At 43.9% G+C, this 19656-nt stretch overlaps 1 protein-coding gene across 1 annotated transcript in view; it reads left to right on the plus strand.

Moving 5' to 3' along the window:
* ADAMTSL3 (ADAMTS like 3) overlaps positions 1 to 19656 on the plus strand; it is a 293055-nt gene that overhangs the window by 247751 nt on the left and 25648 nt on the right. The window lies entirely within an intron of this gene.

Genomic DNA, 19656 nt, shown 5'->3' on the forward strand with positions numbered 1-19656 from the left:
TTAGTAAAATGAATAAATTAGAGCTACTGGTATTAACATCGATAAACCTTTAAAACATTCTCTTTCAGGGGCGCCTGGGTGGCTTAGTCGGTTAAGTGTCCGACTTTGGGTCAGGTCATGATCTCAGGGTTCGTGGGTTCGAGCCCCGCGTTGGGCTCTGTGCTGACAGCTCAGAGCCTGGAGCCTGTTTCAGAGTCTGTGATTCCCTCTCTCTCTGACCCTCCCCTGCTCAGGCTGTTTCTCTCTCTCTCTCTCTCTCTCCTAGAAATAAATAAAACATTAAAAAAATAATAAAATAAAACATACTCTTTCAGGGGCGCCTGGGGGGCTCAGCTGGTTAAGCATCTGACTTCGGCTCAGGTCATGATCTCACAGCTGGTGAGTTCGAGCCCCACGTTGGCTCTGTGCTGACGGCTCAGAGCCTGGAGCCTGCTTCAGAATCTGTGTCTCACCCTCTCTCTGCTCCTCCCCTGCTCACACACACTCTCTCTCTCTCTCAAAAATAAATAAACATTAAAAAAATTTTAAATTATAAAACATAATCTTTCAAGAAGGGTACAAAGAAGATTCGATGGAGGAGAGCATTATCTTTTCCACAAATGGGCTGGTTCTACTGGACATCTGCTTGTGAAAGAATGTAGTGGAAATCTTACCCCAGGTCATATACAAAACGTAACTCACAGTGAACTGAAAACCTAAATTTAAGAGCTAACGCTATGAAACGCTCAGAATTAAAAGAGGCACAATTTTTTGTCACCTTGGGTTAAACAATGATTTCTTAGGACACAAGCACCAAGAGGAACGAGTAGATAAATGCTTTTCTTCAAACTGAAAAACTTTTAAGCTGCACAGGACACCGTCAGGAAAGTGTCAGGACATCTCACGGAATGAGTGAAAATGTTTGCAAGCCGTATATTTGGTAAGAGAGTGTCTAAAATATAAAAGAACTCTCGCACCTCAGCAATAAAAAGACAACCCCGTGTAAAATGGACAAATGGCCTGAGTGGACACCTCTCCAGAAACGTAAGGGTCACCAATAAGCACGTAAAAAGATGCTCACTGCTATGCGTCATCATGAAGATGTCAGTCAAAACCGCAATGAGATGCCACTGTCCACACCATGGTGGCTGTGATCAGAAGGACAGATACTCAAAGTGTGGACAACGTGGAGAGGTCAGAACCCTCTTGCACCACGGGTGGGAATTTAAAATCATGCAGCTGTTTTGGAAAACAGTCCGGAAGTTCCCCCAAAAGTTAAACCCAGCAACTCCAGCCCCAGGGGTTTATATACCCAACATATACCAGTGAAAATACACGTCCCCACAAAAACTCGTGCATGGGCACCGATAGCAAAGGGTAGGAGTAACTTCAGTGTCTGCCAGCTAACAAACGGATAAACATGCAGTGTATCCATCCGATGGAATTTTCTTTGGCCGTAGAAAGGAATGAAGGGCTGATACATGCCGAAACACGGATGGATCTCAAGAAACTACAGTAAGTGAAAGAAGCCAGACACAGAGATCTCATATTGTGTAATTACATTTCCATGAAATGTCTAGAACAGGCAAATCCTTAGAGGCAGATAAGAGGCCGCCAGTGACTAAGGAGACTGGAAAATGGGGAGTGATGACTAACAGGCACGCGTGTCTTTGGGGAGATGAGAATGTTCCGGAATGATCGGGTAGTGATGGTTGCACAGCTTTATGAGTATGCTAAAGAAATCACTGAATTGTACACATGGAAGGGCGAATTTTATAGTCTGTAAACCCTATCTCATTAAAACTGTAATCATAAGACCCCCAATATGATAGAACTACAGAGTTTTAAACCCTGCAACACAACCATAAATGTTCTTTATCAGCATATAAATATCTGGCAAAACTGTACAGAGATTCACGGGAAGGAAACACTCCAGTGTGAGGATTGTTGGTACTCCTGGGAGAGAAGAAGTTTGGGGAAGGAACCTCAGCCCGGCTATACCTTACTGCTTAACCGGGAACTAAAGCAAATATCGTCCAGTGTGAATGTGCACTCATTTTGCATAATAGACCCGCGGTTATCTGATCTACTGGTATTTTGGATTCCCCTCCCAGCCTGGCCTCTGCCATGCTGCGAGACAGCGGCCCTGTCACCTACGCGCCCCAGCCTGTGGTTTTCTGTTACAGGGTAATGGATTAGGGCACATGACCAGCAAGACTCCTTCCAGCCCTAAAATTCTATCCCGGACCCCTGGCCTTTAGCAGGAATAGGGGACCAATTGAAGCAAAAGTAGGGAAAATGCTTGAACTAAGATGCCTACCCAGTCAGGGCTTAGAACTGAGTGCCAGTAAGCATCCTCACCCAGTACCGGGAAGACAGTAAGAAAATCTTCGTCTAAATAGCCAAAGGGGAGATGGTGGGGGGCGTGGGGGACACGGCCGAAGGGGATGAAGACGTACACAACACTTCCAGTTATAAAATAAAGAAGTCATGGGGATGAAAAGTACAGCACAGGAAATAGTCAATAGTACTGTAATGCGTTTATTGTACTGAGCATTTCATAGTGTGTATCACTGTTGAATCGCCAGGATGTACGCCTGAAACTAACTTAATGTTATATATCAACTATATTTCTATTATGATTTTTTTAAATGAGAACAAAAAGGTAGATACCGTGTCCCTATCAAGGGCCTGCTTGGAGCTAGAACCCCAGCCCAAGGAAAACACGTTTACCTCCATGATGACTCAGAAGCTATGGTGGTAATAAAAAGGAAGGAACCAGATAATGTAAGAATCTGTGACTTGGTGAAACCAGAATTCGATCATTTGAAAATGTCTTTCATTTACTTACAAGCTGATGGTTAAGGCAAAACAAGTTCACTGGAGGACAGTTACTACAGAGGGTGACTTGAAGCAACTTGGATGGCCTTGCATGGAAACCAGTCAGGCCTTGGTCTCAGGAGTTAAGTAAGGAGGGACCTTGGAAGTCTGTGAGTCCAGCCCTTACATGCTGAAAACAAGACCCAGAGAAGAGAGACCTGACCAGAGTAATGAATCCAGTCCACGGAAAGGGCTCGGGGAAAACCCCAGCACCGCCTCTGAGGCTGGCGCTACTTCTGTTCCAAACACATCCCCTGGTTTGTGTTTTCTGGGCTCATTATGAAAAGTGACACATCCTGGGGTGCCTGGGTGGCTCAGTCGGTTAAGCGTCCAACTTCAGCTCAGGTCATGATCTCGCGGTTTGTGGGTTCAAGCCCCACATCAGGCTCTGTGCTGACGGCTAGCTCAGAGCCTGGAGCCTGCTTCGGATTCTGTGCCTCCCTCTCTCTGCCCCTCCTCTGCTCACACTCTGTTTCTCTCTCTTTCTCAAAAGTAAATAAATATTACCGAAAGAAAAAAGTTACACATTCTAAAATAATTAGAAAGCGTAGCCAGGTATTAAGAAGCAAAGACATTCCCATAATCTCATCACAGAGACACAACCATCATTTCTACCTTGTTACAGTCCCGTAACCCTTACTCATTAAGTCAAAGAATGTTCTCAGGATGCTGAAAGAAAATCCTAAGTATCATTTAATTGCTGCACAATGGAATGTAGCACAATTAAGCCATTCCCTTATTTAGGGAAACCATGAGATCATGACCTGAGCCGAAATCAAGAGTCAGATGCTGAACTCACTGAGCCTCCCAGGCGCCCCAAGTTATTCTTATTTTTGATGATGAGTTTTGATGGATTTTCAACATGCTCCTTAGGAGATGCTGTGGTCAGCACACACTCCTCCTTCGCTGTTTGCAACAGAGCCTCTCTCCGCATTAGACTCAACTGCTATGTGCCAACAAACCAGGGCTGGCCTGGTGACACCTATGTCCCAGATCCTCAATTAATGACACATCCATTGCTAGATGCCAGATATGCCTCCTCCTCTGGGATAAATCAGAAGCACGGAATCTTAATTTAAAACCCTGAGTCACTGGTCCAACAATCCAATGGATGACCCAAATACAATTCCACTGATTTCAGTCTATGGCTATGCAGCTTCTTTCCCCTCTAACTTTTCATCTGGAAGCTGAAGGCTCTTTCTAAAACAGATTGGCTCACACCACTCTCCTGCTTCAAACGTTCTCTGTCTCCCCACTGCCAGTGAAATGAAGTCCAAGGGTTTGAACCTGACATTCAACGTCCTTCACAATCTGGTCCCCACTTATGCTTCCAGAACCACCTCTTCCCACTCATCTTCACACCCTCTGCCTTAAGTCACATGGATCTGCCTGTGGTTTTGCAAATAAGCCAGGAGCTTTCGTGTTTCTGTGCTTTTGCATATATGCTCCTGCTTCTGCTTGAAATGGCCTTCCTTTTTGTTCCAAGGGGCTTGGTTAAAACGCCATCTGTTCTGTAAACCTCTGATCCTTTAGAAGCTTAACTATTCTCCCCTGTAGGTGTCTGATGTACTTTGCAAACACTTAGCTTTCTGCATTTCTTATACCATAGTTTCCTTGTCTGTAAAGCTGCGGACACCAGGTCTCATTGCCGTCTGTACGCTAAAGATTGGGCTTCGTGGACGCCTAGTGAGCTTGCTGAATGGATGGAAGAATGCATGGCATTTCCAGCCACCTGTGACTGACTGTTTGATTGAATGTGGCATTAAGAGAGGAGAATGTTGGGAAGGCTTCTGAATCACGGACAGAAGTGGGAAAAGCGAGGGATGATGGGTAGCCTGTCTGAGAGGGAGAAATGGTTTTAAACATACTTCAAAGTAACTTCAGCTATTTCAAGAGTTGTATGTGGTTTAAAAAAGAGGTAAACATAATAAACAAGTGGGAGTATGTTTCAAAAGCCATAGGTCAAGAAAAATAAGCTAGCTTTAATATGGTCAGAAGCCAGAAAATGTTTCCTTCATAAAACAGGAGCAAGCAGACAATCTTCAGGTTTTCTTTTTAAGAATTCTGAAAATAGTATGCAAAATTTTGTCAGTAAATGTCTTTTTATGGAGCAATGGTTCTTTTTCTGGAGAGAATCAAAGGGATTTGTGGTTTAAAGATGTTAAATCATTACCGCTTAATCCCACACTATATAATATAAGCCAGTGGCTGATGGGGGAAAATACTTGTCAGAGAGATGAGGCTACATATAGGAATTTAACCGCATCAGGGGCGCCTGGGTGGCTCAGTCAGTTAAGCATCCAGCTTCGGCTCAGGTCATGATCTCATGGTTCATGGGTTCGAGCCCCTGCATCGGGCTCTGTGCTGACAGCTCAGAGCCTGGAGCCTGTTTCAGATTCTGTATCTCCCTCTCTCTCTGACCCTCCCCTGCTCATGCTGTCTCTCAGAAATAAATTTTTAAAAAAAATTTTTAAAGGAATTTAACCACATAATCTGGCCGCACCACAAAAATTTTCTCAAAATCCTCCCCTGTAAGGGTAATTAGTAAGCCCAGTAAAGAAAAAGGCTAGTAATTCTGTTAGAGTCAACAAAACTTTAAGTATACTCCACAGCATTTTAACCATCAAAAAACTCCCATGATTAAGAAAACACTTTCAATGTATGTAATATGTTTCTTCTGAAACTGTCCACCGTCTCTTAGGATGGGAAGCTTTCCCTCCCCCTCCTCATGTTATAGGGGACCAAGCAGCCCACCACCCCCCAGCCACCCAGGTGCCTCCCACCACCTGCTTCTACATATACTGTGGAGGGTTAATTCTGTAACTTCTGCCTACATCTTCCCTACCCTCTCCTGTCTAACAGTGATAAGGATGTAGGGCTTAGGCCCACATCCCTGGTGGATTTTACTTTCTAGAAGGCAATTTGTGATAGGCATTTTGAGTTAAAGAAACTGTAATGCTTTATGACGTTATAAAAATGTTGAATGCCCTGCGATCCAGTAATTCCAATCCTGTTCATCTGTTTTAAAAAAATAATCTTGGGACACCTGGATGGCTCAGTGGGTTGACTGTCTGACTCAGTTTCAGCTCTAGTCATGATCTCACGGTTAATGGATTTGAGCACCACATTAGGTTCTGTGCTGATAGTGCAGAGCCTCCTTGGGATAGTCTCTCTCCCTGTCTCTGCCCCTCCTTGCTCAAGCTCTGTCTCTCTCTTAATAAATAAATAAATGTTAAAAAATAAAAAATTAATAGAAACATCAACAATGCAAAAAAGTGATACGAACAAAAGTGTTCCTCACACCACTATACGTAATGATAAAGAGTAGAAGCTGCTTATGTCTCCCTAAATAAGGGAATGGCTTAATTGTGCTACTTTCCATTGTGCAGCAATTAAATGATACTTACGATTTTTCTTTCAGCATCATGAGAACATTCTTTGACTTAATGAGTAAGGGTTACGGGACTGTAACAAAGTAGAAATGACGGTTGTGTCTCTGTGATGAGATTATGGGAATTTCTTTGCTTCTTATTACTTGGCTATGTTTTCTAATTATTTTAGAATGTGTTACTTTCTTCTTTCAGTAATGTTTATTTTTGAGAAAGAGAGAGAGACAGAGTGCGAGCAGGAGAGGGGCAGAGAGAGGGAGGCACAGAATCTGAAGGAGGCTCCAGGCTCCGAGCTGTCAGCAGAGCCCAATGTGGGGCTCGAACTCCACAAGATCATGCCCCTCCCCTGCTTGTGCTCCCTGTCTCTTGTAAAATGAAGTAAAAAAATTTTTTTAATTAAAAAAGAATAACTTGATGTGTTAAAGTCTGAACAGCCTATAAAGTGGGTATTATTACTGTATTTGTTTTGCTAACGAGTCAACAGCCTCAGGCACGTGCAGTCACTTGCCCGGGTCTATATACCTAATGAGGGGGTGAGCTAAGAACTAAGATTTAATCCCAAGTGTGTGTGACTACAAGGAACGGGATGAAGAAGAATCTGGACTTGAGACCAAAGAATGAGAGCCCCAGAGTGCCAACCAGAGAGAAGGGTGTCCAAACAAAGGCCTGAAGGAGCAATTAGGGAGTGCCACACGTTAGGGACAAGGGTTAGAGGCTCAGGTGTAGACAATAAGCAGGACGTTGCCTGGAGCACTGGTCGCCGACCCCCCCCCCCCCCCCCCCCCCCCCCCGCCATGAGAGCGAGGGTCTGGGGAGGGCACACCGAGTCGCTGGCTCTTGCTCGCTGGTGGATACCAGCCGGTGTTAGGTCAGCACCCAGGGTGACGGAGGCCCCCACCCCAGACACCCCACCGTTACCGCAGCAACCAGAAAGGGACACGGCAAATCGTGGGCTGTGTGGTAATGACTCCCCAGTCCCTCACCTCACCCTTGATAGACTTGCCCCAGATCTCTTTGTGTTCATACTTGGATTATTGATTAGTGGATTGAAAAGACTCATTTGCAAAACCATTTTCTGTTCTTCGAACATCTGCTGAAGCTCTATTCTGAATCCTCCTTGAGCGATGATTTTCTGCTCATCTTTGATCCACGTCGGTTTCCCATGTGGAGAAAACATGAGTCTACACAATCCAGAAGGAGCGAGAAATGCTAGAAGTTAGCTGAACATGCACAATGAAAAACAGAAAGGGCTATTCAAGAACCTATCAAATTTCATCCTTACTGCTGAAAGCCTCTTGCTTGGGCGTATGTATGTCTGCAAATACTGAGTCACACGCGTCTTGAAGCCGTAGAGCACAGCTATTGTGGTCTGGTCCTGTTACCAACACCACTGTTCTCACCGTCAGGTGTCTACACCCTGCTTCTGTCTTTGGTCCCTCCAGCATGTTTCTGTGTCCTGAAAATGTCACAGACGTCCAGCCCCACGTTAACCTCCCTTCTTCACAGGCTAAAAACAGACTGAGCCATAAGGCCTTTTATTGCGTCATTTCTCCCCCTCTGCCCGTTCTTTCTCTGTCTTCGAAAGACCTTTCTTCCGGGCCCATTAACAGCCCGGTGGACAGGCCAGTGTTTTCCAACTGTCGATTTCATGGAGTCTTGTCAGGGATCCCCAGCCTTCCTTTCTGTCCTGCGTACCCTCTCCCCCAACATACAGTTCAACCTCCATGTTTTACAGTTTTATAATTGGACTTTCTTCATCAAAAAAAATTTTTTGTAGTTGATTCTGCTACTAGTAATGTTTGAGAGCCGCTGGTTGGCACGCTCGAGTAGGGACCCATCGCCAGTTTCTGCTCCCGAAATAACACACAGCCTCTCCACAGTTATATCTTATTTCAGATTTGAAGTAGCTTTCACCTCATGGTTTTTTCAATGCCATATTTCTGATAGGAAGACTCGTGGAGCCCGTCTAAATTTTAATGTTAATAAAATTTGCAATTTGTGAAACCCGTGGAACTGGCGAAAGCCATCCACCGACGCATTCTTCTGCTCTCATTCCTTTGTCCCAACTGTGGCTTCCTAGAGTCAGGCCCTGAGGACCCACACAGGGCGGGGACTGAAGAAGAGAAAGTCATTTTGGAATTCAACCCCTAGAAATAAAAAAGCATGAGGCCTTCTTGGTACCTTCTGAAAAAGCCATGTAGGACCTGGTGATGGAAGAAAATAGTCATTGTGGGGAAAACACCATAGGACCCAAATAGCATCTCAGCATCTCTGCTAACATTCCAGTGCAGGCGCCCCTCTGTTTATGCTTATCTTTTCATTTATTGCATTTATCTTTTCATTTACTCCCCCTGGTTACATATTTGATAGCGTAACAGTTATACATTCATTTCATGATACATAATATACTAAGATCATTTTATTATCAGGGACAGTGTCAGTCAGCTCAGGTCTGGACATCACCTCCCTCTCCATCCACCCTGCCCCAGAGAGTCTGATTTAATTTGTCAGTAGTATGGCCTGACAGTGGGTTTGTTTATTTTTTCAAGTTCCAAAGGCAATTCTTTTTTTTTAATGTTTTTTTTTAAATTTATTTCTGAGAGACAGAGAGACAGAGAGATAGCATGGGGTGGGGTGGGGGGGCTCAGAGAGAGAGGGAGACGCAGAATCTGAAATTGGCTCCAGGCTCTGAGCTGGCTGTCAGCACAGAGCCCGACGTGGGGCTCGAACCCACGAACTGTGAGATCATGACCTGAGATGAAGTCGGATGCTTAACTGACTGAGCCACCCAGGCCCCCCTCCAAAGGCAATTCTAATGTGCATCCAAGGCTAAGAACCAATGCATTAGTCAATAAATGGGACCAAAGAGTCCCCTGGGGCTTATCTCAAATGTTATCTCAAAATGAGATACATCCTCAGCAAACGGTGGGTAACACAGAGTGGAGGAGAAGCTGGGTATGTGACAGGGCCTGCGTCCATGCTCGGGCCTCATTCTGAAGCTGGACTCAGGCATGTCAACAGCTGAAACCGCAGCCTTCAAAGGTCCACAGAGGAGGAATCAGCTTCAACGTCATGAAGGGTCAGGGAAGAGAGGGTCTATGACGCATCTTTAAGAATGAGCAGAAATTTTTCAAGTGGTTAAGAAGAGTCGCCAGTGGAGATAACAATCCCCAGTGGAGAGAAGAGCCTATAGAAAATCTTAACATCACACACAGCATGGCATGTCTGGAGAATAGTGAGGCCCCGGGGGGATTAGCTCTTGTTAGCGGTTGGTACCCATGAAATGAAAGGGCTTTTGTGCCTTTATTCTCCAAGAAACGTACAAGTCGTGGAGCTAGGAAAACTGAATCGGATTCCCCACCATTGCTAGGGAGAGAGGGGCCACTTTATGGAGAAGGTGGGGGCAGCCCAGGAAAATAGAGAAGAGCCAGGACCTTGAGGGAGGTGGAAAGGAGCCTTGAGGGATCAGCCCAGCCTTGTGATGTGCCCCCAGGAGGTCTTCTTATGGTTTGAATGTGGTGGTGATAGCAGCAGGACCAACTTCAAGGTCATGGCGCACGGCTTCCAAATGAGCAATACCTTCAGTGTAGACATGAGGGACCGTCTCCCAGCTGTTTGTTCATCACATCCTGACGTTACACTGAGAGACTCTGAGGCTTGCTGTTGATCAGGAAAGGCCTCCAGATTGTCCCAGGTGGGTCCCCGTCTGAGCTGTAGTTCTGGAATTCTCTGTATCAGAGTGAGTGACTTACACCACTTGCGTATCTTCAGCATTGATTGGCACCAACTTTGACTTTGAGTCTTGTTCTTCAGGGAACCACTGGAGGGTTTCAATTTTGAGACAATGTGTGGAATAACTTTTCTGGGCTTTTTCTAGCCCACCAATGAGACCCTGGAGGACAGTATCCAGTGGTGGGCACTCATGGGATATGACTGGTAAACTTCAAGACAACTGTCCAGTCCCAAGCAAAGCAAGGTTCCTGAGAGGTCAGGATGACCCAAGCAGCAAGAGACATGTTCATCCCCTTCCCTCAATGTCAGAAGGAACATGTATCTTTTTAATGTTTTATTTATTTCTAGGAGAGAGAGAGAGAGAGACAGCATGAGCAGGGGAGGGTCAGAGAGAGAGGGAGTCACAGACTCTGAAAGAGGCTCCAGGCTCTGAGCTGGCAGAGCTGGCAGTCAGCACAGAGCCCGACGCGGGGCTTGAACCCACGAACCGCGAGATCATGACCCAAGTGAAAGTCGGACACCCAACCGACTAAGCCACCCAGGCGCCCCAGAAGAAACTACTAAGGAAAGACTCTTGAATATGGAAATGGGGACAGATGCTGTGACCCACATTGTTTATAATTCCTCCGATTAAACTGGTGGGCCACCTGGTTATGGCAGTCTGTTGACACCATTTTGCTAGAGAAGAGAAAGTACATCAGCAGCTCAGGAGAACTCAGGAAAGTTCTGCAGTTGGTAAAAGCCATAGTCTCACATTTGTTGGAAGTTCTGGGTATGGGATCATTGATGGATCGTCCTTTATATCCCAAAAGCATAGATTACATATTGCCAGAAAGAACAGAAGGGTGTGCAGTTAACTCAAAATGGGGACATTTTGTACCAAATTTAGTACATGGTGAACCCTGAGCCCACATTGAAGAAGACTGTATATGCTGTTTGTGCTGCTCGTGTTGAGGTGTTTGTCTCTGATGCTGAAATGGTGAGCACTTTCTTCTTTTATTTATTAGTAATGTCTCCCCTTCTGGTTTGTCTATGCTGTGTTCAATTTGCCTCTTATCCTATGAGTTGACAATATTACTTCTTCATAGTCCTTGGAGGTCACTCATGGTAGTTTAAATTTCCTGTTGTCACGTGTGAGAAAAATCCAGAATGTTGTATGAGTGTTGAGTAGCTTGGGGAAATACAGAAATGAACAAAACCCTACAGGTGTAATATCTGTGATACATTGATATAAAAATCTAGCATTGTAGAGCCGTCGGAGTGGGCCAAAGATTTTGTAGTGTGGAATGTTTCATGGGCCTTTCAAGGGTGAGGGATATTTGTTTTTAAACAGTGACTATTTTAAAGACGCCCAGAGGTGCAGGCTTTCTGCAAACACATGTTTTACAGCCCCTCCAGAGCTGAACGTTTTTTCCACCGCATTTGCCTTCCAAAAACGATTCCAGCATTGTGGACACGGAACACGAAGTAACTCAGAGTTTAAACTATTTCTGACATTCTGTCACTGCTTCAACAGAGCGCACATTTGTTATGTTGAGAGATCGTCGAGTGCGCTGGTCGCAAGGATCTCGTATAAATTTCCTCCTGCCTCTTCTGTTCTTTGAATGTGTTCATATGGGCAATGATGCTTCTAGGTGCTGACATGCAGGGTCAGCTTCTTTTTTATCCACACGGGAGACCTTCGTCTCCTTTTGCATCTCAAAACCTCCCGGTTCTGCTTTGCTCCCTGTAACTGCCAGTTCAGGGAGAATGTCACTGTGTGTGCAAACCCAGTATCGCACCCTTGTCATTCGGAGATTGCAGATGGCATTGTCTCTGACCCCTGGCAGTTCCAGAGGCTGGAAATCCGGGAGCCTTCTGGAACTGACTTCTGGCAGTTATGGGGGTTTACACTGGACTGGACCCGCTGCCTCTGACTATGTACTCATCTGCTATGCGCTGTCTCTCTCTCTCTCTCTCGCTCGCTCGCTCTCTCTCTCTCTCCCTTCCATCGACTAGGATACAAAACTCCATCCCTTGACTGCCTTCTACTCATAGCAGGAGATCCATTAATACCAGGCATTTGGCAATCTTTTAAAGCAAGGCTGAGGCTTGAAAGATCATGGCAAAGGCATCCATCTCCTCATCCCTCTGCTCCCTGTTATCTCTCCTCCCCACCTACCCCCCTCTGCTTTCCCCCACCCCTAGGATTGTCGTAGGGACTCCAGATTCTTCTCTCCCTGTTATGTGGTCCTGGCCTACAGATGCACGCATCGAAATCTTGCAAGATATTCTGAAGGAAGAGCATCCACCCTCTCTGGAAGACAGCTGGAGGGGCGCCTGGGGGCTCAGTCAGTGAAGCGTCCGACTTCAGCTCGGGTCATGATCTCATGGTTTATGAGTTCAAGCCCCGCATCGGGCTCTGTGCTGACAGTTCAGAGCCTGCAACCTGATTCTAATTCTGTCTCTCCCTCTCTCTCTCTCTCTCTTAAAAATAAATAAAGATTAAAAAAAAAAAAAAGACAGCTGAAGTTATAAAGAAGAAAACAATTTCCCCAGCCTGTAGTTGGTTCTATTGAATTTATTTATCTTTAAGTTTATTTATTTATTTATTTTTGAGAGACATGGAGTACAAGCAGGGGAGGGGGAGAGAGAGAGAGAAGGAATCCCAGGCAGGCTCCACACCGTTAGCACAGACCCCACACGGGGCTTGAACTACACGAAACCGTGAGATCATGACCTGAGCAGAAACCAAGAGCCAGAAACTTAATCAATGGAGCCCCCTAGGCACCCCAATTCTGTTGAATTTACTTAACAAGCCTGCTGCGTGTGGGGCACTGCCCAGGGGCTTCTGGGCCCAGGGCCAGGTCTCAGCCCTGGGGAAGCTCACGGCTGAGATCCAGTCCCTGGCAGAGTGCTGGTCCACATGTGACATCTCCAGGGTGCTGGCTGGATGAATAAACCTGCAGTGAATTAAAGGTGTAGGGGATTTCAGGGGAGGAGGCTGGCCTCAGTGACATTTATGTTGTCCCCTACACCGACTGATGTAAGCAGAGGCACCAGGGACTTAAAGCACCTGGGACGTAACCGTGCATCAGAATGACTTGTGCCCAAAATGGACTAAAAAAAGATCACACTGGGGGGCTTTTCTGTTTTTAAACTAAAGGTGCCCCCTGAGGCCCTGAGGCCAGGGGAGTCCCGTGACAGGCTGTGCCCCCAAAGCCAAATCCCCCTGGAGCTGTCTGATCAGCCAGGGCTGTAAAATACTATAGATGGAGGGAGAGGGAGGCTTTACCCACAGATGTTTGTTTCTCGCAGTTACAGAGGCTCGGAAGGCCAAGGTCAGGGTGCCAGCACACTCAGTGTCTGGGGGGAACCCCTTCCTGGCTTACAAAGGGCGTCTTCTCACTGTGTCTTTGCATGACGGAGGGGGACTCCTCCCATTTTTCCTCCTTTGCCCATTTTTAAATTGAGTTATTTGTTTATTTGCTATTGACTTGTAGGAGTTTCTTATATATTCTGGAGATTAACCCCTTGTTAGATAAGGTGTTTACAAATATTTTCTCCCATTCTGTAGGTTGTCTTTACATTTTGTTGTTTCCTTTGCTCTACAGAAACTTTTTACTTTGATGTAGTCCTGTCTGTCTATTTTTCCTTTTGTTGCTTATGCTTTTGGTGATCCAAGAAATCATTGTCCAGACTAGCGTCAAGGTTTTCTCCTGCTTTTCTTCTAAGAGTTTTAGTTTCAGGTCTTAACGTTTGTCTTTAATCCATTTTATTACACATATATTATATATATTGTGTGTATGATGTAAAAAGGGGTCCAATGTCATTCTTTTACAAGTAGGTATCCAATTTTCTCAACACCATATGTTGAAGAGACTATCTCTTCCTCTTTGTGTGTTCTTGACACCTTTGTCAAAGATCAGTCGACCATATTTGTGTGGTTCTAATTCTGGGCTCTTGTGTTCCATTGGTCTGTGTGCCTGTTATTTTTAAAAATTTTTAATGATTACTTATTTTTGAGAGAGAGAGAAAGTGGGCGATGAAGGGACAGAAAGAGAGGGAGACAGAGAATCCAAAGGAGGTTCCTTGCTGTCAGTGCAAAGCCCGACGTGGGGCTCAAAGTCCACATACTGTGAGCTCATTACGTAAGCTAAAGTCTGATGCTCAACTGACTGAGCAACCCAGGTGCCCCTGTGTGCCTGTTTTTAATGCCAGTACTATTCTGCTTTGATTACTGTAGCTTTGTAATATATTTTGAAATCAGGAAGTGTGATGCCTCCAGCTTTGTTCTTTTTTTCTTAATGTTTCTTTAGTGCCTTCAGTGGATCCATACACATTTTAAGATTGTTTTCTTTGTTTCCATAAAAAAAAAATCCCATTGGAATTTTGATGGGAATAGCATTGAATCTGTAGATTGCTCTGTATAGTACAGACATTTATTTTATTTTTTTATTTAAAAAAATTTTTTTTAATGTTTTATTTATTTCTAGGAGAGAGAGAGAGAGAGAGCGTTAGCAGGGGAGGGTCAGAGAGAGAGGGAGTCACAGACTGAAACAGGCTCCAGGCTCTGATCTGGCAGTCAGCACAGAGCCCGATGCGGGGCCCAAACCCACGAACCACGAGATCATGACCTAAGCGAAAGTCGGACACTTAACCGACTAAGCCACCCAGGTGCCCCATTGTATAGTACAGACATTTAAAACATTAAGTCTTCCTGTCCATGAAAATGGGATGCCTTTCCATTTATTTGTATCTTCTTTAATTATTTGCATGGTTGCTTTGTACTTATCTCTGTGCAAGTCTTCCACCTTCTATGTTAAGTTTATTTCTAAGTATGATTCTTTCTGATGCTATTGTAAATGAGATTTTTTTAAAAATTTCCTTTTCAGATATTTCATTGTTAGTGTACAGAAATGCAACTGATTATTGTATGTTAATTTTGTATCCTTCAACTTTACTGAATTTGTTTATTTGGTGTTTGTATGTGTGTGTGTGTGTAGTCTTTAGGGATTTTACATAAAAGATTATGTCATCTGAAAGCAGAGATGATTTTACTTTCTTCTGACCCCGTGCCTTTAATTTCTTCTTCTTGCCTAAGTACTCTGACTAGGACTCCCACTACAATTTTGAATGCAGGTTTCAAGAGTGGGCGTATTTGTTTTTGTTTCTGACCTTAGAGGAAAAACTTTTAGTTTTTCATCATTGGATATGATAAAGGTGATAAGTTGTGAGCTTATCATATATGGTCTTTATTACGTTGAAGTAAGTTCCTTTGATATCTAATTTGTTGAGAGTTTTTATCATAAAAAGTGTTAGAGTTTGTTGAATACTTTTCCTGCATTTATTGAGATGATTATGTGGCTTTTATCGTTCATTCTGTTCCTATGATCTATATCACATTAATTAATTTACATGTTTCCCAGGGATAAAGCCCACTTGGTGATGTTATATGATCCTTTTAATGTATTATTGAATTCAGTTTGCCATGTTTTTTTGTTTGAAGATTTTTATATCTGTGTTCTTCAGGGATGTTGGCCTGTAGTTTTCTTTCCTTGTAGCATTTTTGTCTGGCTTTGGTATCAGGACAATGTTGACCTCATAAAATGAGTTTAGAAGTGTTTATTCCTAGGGGCACCTGGGTGGCTCAGTCAGTTGAGTGTCCGACTTCAGCTCAGGTCGTGACCTCACGGTTTGTGGTTTGAGCCCCACATTGGGTTCTGGCTGTCAGCACAGAGCCCACTTCAGATCCTCTGTCCCACTTTCTTTCTGTCCCCACCAAAATAAAAAGTAAACATTAAAAAAGTAGTGTTTAGGGGCGCCTGGGTGGCTTAGTCGGTTAAGCGTCCGACTTTCGCTTAGGTCATTATCTCGCAGTTCGTGGGTTCGAGCCCCGTGTCGGGCTCTGTGCTGACTGCCAGCTCAGAGCCTGGAGCCTGTTTCAGTCTGTGACTCCCTCTCTCTCTGACCCTCCCCTGCTCACGCTGTCTCTCTCTCTCTCCTAAAAATAAATAAAACATTAAAAAATTAAAAAAAAAAAAAAAGTAGTGTTTATTCCTTTTAAGTGTTTTGGAATAACTTAGGAAGGATTATATTAAATCATCTTTAGAGCTTTGGTATAATTCATCAGTGAAGCCATCTGGTCTTGGACTTCTGTTTGTTGGGAGGATTCAGATTACTGATTCAGTTTCCTTATACGTTATTCACACCTGTTGAGATTGTCTGTTTCTTCATGACTCAGTCTTGGTAGTTTGTACGTTTCTATGCATATATCATTTCCTCTAGGTTTGGTGTATAATTATTCAAATTACTCATAATTTGTGATCTTTTTGGTTTCTGTGTCATCAGTTTTCATATCTCCTTTTTCATTTTTTATTTTACTTATTTGAACTCTGTTATTATTTTTAGTAAGGGTGATTAAGGGTTTGTCAGCTTATTTTCTCTTTTCAAAAAACAACTCTTATTTTTGTTAATATTTTCTATTGGTTTTCTGTTCCTTATTTTGCCTACTGCTGCTCTAATCCCTATGTTTTTTATCTTCCTTCTGCTAATGTTGGGTTTATTTTGTTGTTCTTTTTCTAGGTTCTTGAAGGATAAAGTTTGGTTGTTTGAGATCTTTCTTCTTTTGTAACGTAGGCATTTGTAAACTTCTTTCCTATTATCGCTTTTCTTATATCGCACAGGTTTTTTATGTCCTATGTTTATTTTCATTTGTGTTAGATATTTTCTAATTTCCCTTTTGATCTCTTCTTTGACTCAGTGCTATGTCTCCCCCGCCTCTGCTGCCCACCTTGGTCTCTGCCACCCAGCTGGGCCTGCTGACCCTTGCCCCCCACTTTCCTGGTTTTACATCACATCCAGGCTGCTATTTCTAAAGCACCAATCTGGCGTTTTCAGACTGTTTAAAATAATTATCGCTTAAAAGAATTCAGTCGTTTCTTATTTCCCTTAAAATAAATTCAACCAGATTCCTTACTCTGGGTAATAAACCTGCATTTGATGGACACCTGCTCAGCTCTCGGCTCATCTTCCCACACTCCCCACCGGTGTCCTTTAAGCTCCAGTCATAATAAACTTCTGTGAGTCCCCAAGCGTGCTCTGTTTTCCTTTGTGTCTAGGACTTTATGCACGCTGTTCCCTGGACCTACAACAATCTCCCCACGACTTCTGTCCCCTTCCCTTGCCCTGTTCCTCCTTGTCCCGGGGAATTAGCGCAGGCGTTCCCTCCAGGGGGGACCGTCCCACCCCTTCAGGCTGCGTCACACGCAGCCTCCGTGTGACAGCACCCAGTGTGTACCTTTATCAGAAGCCCTGATCTTTTACTGCAAGCACCTCTTTCCTCCAAAGCCCTCCCTTAAAATCAAGTTTTGTTTTTTTCTTTTTCTTCTTCCTTTTGTTTAAAATTAAGTTTCTCGAGGAGCTTAGTTCACCATCATCTCCTTAGCACCAGCACAGTCTCGCGTGGGGTGGGCACTTGGGAAACATTTTCTGAATGAATGAATGAATGAATGGATGGCCATAGCTGCCTTGTATTTCAGAACACAAAGTATGTGGTCAAAGCTGGACTCAAAAGAAAAGTAGTAGTTTTAAATATTTTAACTTTAAAATAAGCAAATTAAAATAAACTCAGAGACTTAGAAGTTTCCCTGTAAGCTAGAAATAAAAGGAAATTTCTTGGGTTTGACAACTACCAGAAGCCAAATCCGGGGCGCCTGGGTGGCTCAGTCAGTTAAGTTTCTGACTTCAGCTCAGGTCATGGTCTCGTGGTTTGTGGGTTTGAGCCCCACTTTGGGCTCTGTGCTGACAGCTCAGAGCCTGATTAGGATTCCCTCCCTCCATCTCTCTCTCTCTGCCCCTGTCTCGCTCACAAGTGTTCTCTCTTTCTCTGTCAAAGTAAATAAACCTAAAAAAAAAAAAAAAAGACGTTAAAGCAAACATCATACTTAAGGAAGAAATTTTAGTAGTATTCTCTTTAAAGTTGGAAATGAGGCATATATGCCCACTGTAACCCATATAATTCAGCATTGTTGTTAGAGACCTTCATCAGTGCAAAGCAGTAGTTAGAAATAATAGGTCTAAATATTGGCAAAGAACAAGTAAAAATGTCACTCTGTGTAAATATGATTGTTTACCTTTAAAAAAAACAAATCAACTGAAAACTACTCAAGGTACAATTGACCCTTGAACAACACCAGTTTGAACTGCGTGGGCCTATCTGTAAGGGGATTTTTATTTTTTATATAAACACAGGCTAGCCATGTATTTTCTCTTCCTTATGGTTTTCTTAATAACATTTTTTCTCTAGCTTACTCCAGTGTAAGAACACAACGGAGAACATGTATAACACACGAAATACATGCAGTCGACCTTGTATGTTATTGACAGAGCTTCCCTAGTCAAGTTTTAGGGGCGTCAAAACTACACATGGAATTCGACTATGTGGGGGAGGGGGTCGGCACCCGTGGTCCCCAGCTTATTCACGGGTTAGCTGTAATGAAGTCCACTAAGACGACAATACAAGAGAAATCTCCAAGTGTTCATAGCTTTGCATAGCTTTATTGTCAGCCATAAACAATGATAACATCTATTTTTAAAGAGCCTGCTTATTATTGTGTCAATAAAAACTGTAAGGTGCATAGGAAATAATTTATCAAGAAATATGCAAGACCTACCTACATCATGGTTAAGAGTTCGGTTCTGGAATGAACTATGTGGGTGTGAATCTTGGCTCTTGTGTTACCCAGCGGACAACCTTTGGAAAGTTTGACGGCTCTGTGTGTATGTGTGTGTAGAAGAAATAACTAACAAGACATATGGACGTGCGGTTAGCACTTCTATGCGTACATAGTTTGCAGCCTCATGTTGACCTGGCCAGCTTCTCAGCTGCAAGGTGGAGCTAATAGGAAGTACCTCCCGGCTGGTGGGGGGTGGGGGCCGTAAACCGTGGGAAGTCAGGTGCCACAGCTTTCGTGGAGTGCTTGCTTTGTCTACAGTAAGGACTTTGCATTACATCGGGTTCTGTGCTGATGGCTCGGAGCCTGGAGCTGCTTCCAGTTCTGTGTCTCCCTCTCTCTCTGCCCCTCCTCAGCTCACACCCCCTCTGTCTCTCTGTCTCTCTCTTGCAAAAAATAAATAAATAAACATTAAAATGTTTTTTTTTTAAAAAGAGAGAACCAAGAGAGGTTCCTCTGAGTTTTGCACTTCACAGGCCAGCAAAATGCTAAGACCTCTCAAGATCTGGCGGAAGAAATTCTTTCGATTTCTCATGTGCTTATAGTCTTTGCATCTCCCTACATCCACCAGACTTGAAACTCAACACTTCTTTGTGTTCCCTGAAAGTTTTCTCTCTCACAAAAGCTTTAATGAACAAGGTTTTTTCCCTAGAGATTTAAAAAAAAATTTAATGTTTATTTATTTTTTAAATTTTTTTTAACGTTTTATTTATTTCTCAGAGAGAGAGAGAGAGACAGCATGAGCAGGGGAGGGTCAGAGAGAGACAGGGAGACACAGAATCTGAAGCAGCTCCAGGCTCTGAGCTGTCAGCACAGAACCTGACGCGGGGCTCAAACCCACAAACCGTGAGATCCTGACCTGAGCTGAAGTCGGATGCTCAACTGACTGAGCCACCCAGGTGCACCAGTGTTTATTTTTGAGAGAGAAACAATGCAGGCAGGGGAGGGAGAAGATAGAGAGA

The sequence above is a fragment of the Hyaena hyaena genome, unplaced genomic scaffold (assembly GCF_003009895.1).
Source record: "Hyaena hyaena isolate Hyena2069 unplaced genomic scaffold, ASM300989v1 scaffold_13, whole genome shotgun sequence".
NCBI lineage: Eukaryota > Metazoa > Chordata > Mammalia > Carnivora > Hyaenidae > Hyaena > Hyaena hyaena.